Raw genomic sequence first — 6,000 nt, 5'->3', positions numbered from 1 at the left:
TTCTACCTGTAAAAAAAGAATAAAATAACAAATAAAGTTTATATTCACCTGTCCGGCGGCTTCTCTCTGAATGCCGGCATCGCTTGAGGACCTGCGGTGACGTCACAGTCATGTGACCGCAGGCCCTTCACCGCTCTGTCTCGTGATATGCCGGCAGCCAGGAACCAGACAGGAACGAGCGCTGCAGCCACGCCGGGGCCTCGGGGGTGAGTATAGCTTTATTTGTTTTCATTTTTACGGTTCACACTATATAAATCCATGCTGTATCGCCTGGAAAGCGCTTGTCAATCTGCATGCGGAAACGCATGTGAATCCGCATGTGGATCCGCATGTATTCTGCAGGAAATTTTCTGCTTCATTTCTGCATCTCCCTGGCAGAAAAAACGCATGCAGATTGTGCATGCGTTTTTCCTGCAGAATACATGCGGATCCACATGCGTTTCCGCATGCAGATTGACAAGCGCTTTCCAGGCGATAGCATCACTTGGAAAGTGCTTGACAACTAGGTCACACTGTATAAATCCATGCAAACAGCATGGATTTATACAGTGTGAACCGTAAAAATTAAAACAAATAAAGCTATACTCACCCTGGAGGCCCCGGCGTGGCTGCAGCGCTCGTTCCTGTCTGGTTCCCGGCTGCCGGCATATCGCGAGACAGAGCGGTGAAGGGCCTGCGGTCACATGACTGTGACGTCACCGCAGGTCCTCAAGCGACGCCGGCATTCAGAGAGAAGACGCCGGACAGGTGAATATAACTTTATTTGTTATTTTATTCTTTTTTTTACAGGTACAATGGTACCCAGGTCTGGATGAGAGTCTCCTCTCCTCCAGAACTGGGTACCATCCGCACATAGAAATGCATAGAAGCCACTTGTAGAAATGTACAGTCGCGGTTTCTATGCGTTTCAATGCAAGTCAATGGCGGGAGTTCCGCTGCGCTACCGCAAAATTAAATGACATGCTGCGGATTTTTGTACGCAGCATAAACGCTGCGGAAAAATCCGCAGCATGTGCATAGAACATGCGGAATCCCCTTGGGGACCATGGGGTGCGGATTACCTAGCGTTTAACAAGCGTTTACGCTGCGGAAATTCCACAGCATAAACGCTTGAAAAACGCTACGTGGGCACCCAGCCTCATGATCAGAATATGTACTTTTATTTTACAATGGTCTGGTTATAGAGAATTTTATTCATATATCAGTATAATCAACATGCCTTGACAGTCAAATGTGCCTAATAAACAAGATTGATTTATATACACAGCAATGGTAATTCTGAGCTGACATGCATTAGATCATTCTTTCTTATGGAAATATGATTGACTACTGTTTTATTGGATAGATAATACCCAGATTACACATAAATTGTCTGTTCACATTTTAGGGTTCAAGTTATTTGTGCAGAAACCCATTCTCTTTCTTTCCACAAAAACAAATTTATTTTCCAGTTGCTATACTGTATATCAATGTAAAGAATATGCTAATCAGAATAATACTGCAAAAGTATGACGACAAAATGTAGCATGATATCAAGGTACATATGTTTCATAGCAAGCGACTGCAAATGATATCAGTGTTAGTTGACTGAGTGTTCATTCGCGGCATCGTAAAAGAAAGCCCCCAGCTTTACATTGTTGTGCGGAGCCCCACCCTTGTTTCTAGGCTGGAGTTGGAAGAATGTCCCTTCTTCCTGCAGTCACCACAACTGTTTTGTTTTACAAGCTCGGCATGTACTTAATTAGTCTCATAATTCGCACGGGTCCATTAAGTCTCTGATTGAACCTTAAGTATGCCTGTGATAATGAGGAGGTGGGGATTAAAGCACACTGTAGCCACCTGCTTATTGTAGCTAACCGATATCTTGCTGAAGCATTGTTACTATGAAAAACAAATTATGGATTTTTCAGGATATCATTTTACTTGGTACAGTATATCTTAAAGAATATCATCCTGCTGCCAGAGAAATTAGGCTTGTGGAGCAATATCTGTGGTTGTCCTCATTGAGTTGGATCCATGCATTTTAAATTCAGCTTGGAAAAAAAACATTACTTGGCTGTCGTAATTTCACACCCCAAGTAACAATTTATTTTAGAAAGTTTTTTTCTCCTTCTTTTGTATCCCACATTTCTTAGCAATTACAAGTGTAAATGAAACAATTATCTATATCAGTCTCTTCACATTACTGCTTCATTATTGCTTAATAATTGCTCTGCTCCTGCAATGGCAGGACTAGAATGTTCGTTTGCTTCTTTTCAAAGTTGAAATCATTTCCATTTAGTAGTGGATTGTAGAGGTGATGCTTGTGATTGTCAGAAATTCTCATCATTTTTGTCACAAGTTTATTTTGCATTGTAACTTTATCTTTTGCTCTGTCAAGGACTAAATACGGACAAGTGTAAAGTAATTATAAAAATGTTAGAAAACAAAGAGATCTTCCGGTTGTAATCCATTATTTAAACCCAGGTAATCTGTTCTTTTTACCATAAATTTGGGAATTTAATAGATCTTCCAGCTATTTTTAGCAAATAAATGAAGCTACTAACTGTATAATATGGAATTCGCCAAAAAGTGAGATGCAATCCAAATAATAGTGGGGTCAGTAACTGATAGCAGAAAAATACAGTCATCATGAACAACAGCCATATAATAAATAGTCCCACCATAATCAGTTTCTGGGTTACTACCAGAATCACTGAAGAAGCTCCTAAAATTATCTCTGGGAGAAGAAACAAGGCCACAGGGGAAAAGTAATAGAGGATGATTGATAAAAGTTGCACAGTTGAACCATTCCATAGACTACCTGCCAGCCAGTAAAGTACTTTCCATAGTCCTTTCTCGATGAAAACCACCACTCTGTGCAACAAATAACAAGAAATTTCTTCCAATTCAGATCCAATCCAAGAAAAAGTATCCTTCATATGTGTTCTGAAAACGGTGACTTGGTTATGAAAGTCTACCAACATCTTCTGAAGAATCATCGGCTGACTATTTCTTCATAGAGACTTAAAAAAAAGACAAAACTTAGTAAAGTTCCACAGTCCCATCTGGGAGTTTCCTGTTTCAGAAATGAATAGAAGAAGAACTTTGTGTCCATCCATATCCAGAAGAACTGTAGAAGCAGACTTTCTGATCTACAAGGTAGTTAAGACAACTCCAAAGTTAAGGTCTGCTGGTAATAGTAGCATTGTGAAATCGTATTTTTCTTACCCATGAGTTTCCCATGAGTTTGGTAAATGGCAGTAAAAACTAATTTATTCTGAGAAGCTTTTACATGAATCAGAAGGCACAATACAGGATCTCATTCCACGGGGACTTCTCTGCTTTGTTTCCTAACAAACACATCAAGTTTATGAAAATGCAATGGGGCAAAGTAGAGTATTCAGAGGCAGTGTTAAACCACCTCCCCCTCCAAATACAGTTCTGCACGGCTGGCTGCTTAAACCCCTTGTTCTTTCATCATTAAAACAAAAATCAGTAGAAATCCCAAGACAATTTGAGCTCTTAATTCTGTTGCTATAAATTCTTAACCTGACCAGAAACTGCAAGGATTATAAAAGAGGATTAAATGAGATTTTTAAACAGGATACAAGCAGCAGAATATGATTTTGTGCAAAATGAAGATATGTGAGAAACTGCAGTCAAAAATGAGAGCATGAAAAGAGATCAATCATGAAAAGAGATTTGACATATGTGGGGAAAATGCAGCTAGGTTAATATGGATAGAGCCTACAAAGAATATAGAGTATCAACCCCTAAAGAAAAATAATAATCTAAAACAAGATTATAATGCAAATATAGAACAACTTTATTAATGAGACAGAATAAAATCGTATAGCAAGATTAAAAAAGGTCACTCGGGGTAGAAATACACACACATACAGAGCGGCACATGTAAGTAGTCCACAAATGGATAGTCGACCCTCTAGGCACATGTATTATATAGTACAAGTATACCTATGTACAGGCTAATATATTTCAAACATCGTAGACTTAATACATGTAAACTATGGGGCCTCCATATAAACCAGTAAGACAGATACATGCATAGGTGGGGGCCATATAAATAGTAAAGAGTCAAAATTAGAAACGTGTCAATACGGTAAAAGGCTCACCCATAAAGTGCTGGTGGAGACCACTAGGTCGCTGTGAAGCCCCGACGCGCGTTTCGCGTAGCTTCTTCGGGGCTATGGAAAGGCTATGGAAAGAGAGGCCTTGTCAGCTTTAGAAGAACTGGACGGAGAAAGTAATTCAACTCCCACAGGTACTTTCCCTTGCTCGGCTCTGGCCAGATCCACCACTTTCCCTCCCTTCTCCCTCTGCCCACAAGTGGAGATATTTAACGAACTAGTCAGTAATGACCTTAGGATGTTGTCCGGTGGACCTAAACACGATAACCTCACTGTGGGACAGAGAAAGGCACTTGGTGAATTACAGGCACTTAAGGATGTAGTATTCAAACCTGCGGACAAGGGAGGGAACGTCGTGGTCTGGCCGGTGACTAAGTACGAGAAAGAAGCCTTTAGACAACTTAGGGATAGGTCCTCATACACTACTTTATCAGACAACTCTGTAGTAACTTTCAAGGCAGATCTCTTTGACATTTTAGGCATATGAACAGGGCACCATACCAAAAAAAATCTTTGATGGCCTCTGTGTCCAATATCCAGTAGTCCCTACTTTCTACCTGCTCCCTAAGATTCATAAGAATCTTATGGAGCCCCCGGGACGTCCTATTGTCTCTGGCATTGGAGGGCTGTGTGATCCTATTTGTAAATTTATTGAGTATTATCTACATCCACTTGTTGAGACGCTGCCCTCCTATGTCAGGGACACTGGAGACGTCCTGAGGAAAATTGATGGTCTGTATTTAGATCCGAATAGTCTATTGGTGGCCGTTGATGTAGAATCGCTATACAGTAGCATTAACCATCAAGATGGCCTGCGGGCTGTGGAGTTCTTCCTCGACGCCAGTAGCCTTGATGCCTCACTCCGTGCGCTCGTTTTGGAATTATTAGAATTTATACTTACTCACAATTTTTTTACATTCAAAGACAGATTTTTTCTTCAGAAACGCGGCACTGCGATGGGCGCGGCGTGCGCTCCATCCTACGCTAATCTCTTTCTTGGCTTTTGGGAGAGGGAGATTTTCGGGGATGGAGCGTGCGCCTCTATCCATGCGCAGTGCTGGTATAGATATATAGACGACATTTTTATCATCTGGCAGGGTCCCGAGACCGAACTACACGATTTTATTGTCGCATTAAATACCAATGATCGTAACATTAAACTTACATACACATGGGACGATACCCATATTGACTTTTTGGACATTAAGATTACTGTCCAATGTGATGGTCTACTACAAACCGATGTCTTTCGCAAGAAGACATCGGTTAATTCATTACTTCATGCAACATCGGCCCATACACCGTCTACTATTCGAGCCATTCCTGTTGGACAATATCTAAGAACGAAACGCATTTGTTCTACTGATGCAGCATTTGAGGCTCGGTCTCGGGACCTTGACCAGAGATTCCGTGAAAGGGGCTATAGCGCGCGGAGTATCAAAAGAGGCTATAGGCGGGCGAGGAGTACGCCACGGGATCTTCTTTTAAGTAATACTAAGAAGCCACCTGAGACTGATCCCCCCATTAGGTTTATATCTACGTATAACAGCCATTGGTATGCGATACGAAATATTCTCACCAAATATTGGTCAATCCTCAAAACTGAACCGATACTGAGTAGGATTCTACCTGATAGACCACTGATGACCCTGAGAAGGGGCAAAAGCCTGAGAGACTCATTGGTTAGGAGTCATTACACCGCCCCTATCCCCACTTTATTTGGGGCCGGTAGACAGAAATGGGGGTGTTACCCCTGTGGATCATGTGTGGCCTGCAGAAATATAGTTCGCACCAAATCATTCACCTCCAATAGAGGTAAAGAATATAAAATTACGCACTATATTTCTTGCAGCTCCACACACATTGTCTA

Source organism: Phyllobates terribilis, unplaced genomic scaffold, assembly GCF_046119375.1.
Source record: "Phyllobates terribilis strain yellow unplaced genomic scaffold, ASM4611937v1 Scaffold_2__4_contigs__length_985480577, whole genome shotgun sequence".
NCBI lineage: Eukaryota > Metazoa > Chordata > Amphibia > Anura > Dendrobatidae > Phyllobates > Phyllobates terribilis.
Note: the sequence above shows the minus strand (reverse complement) of the source record.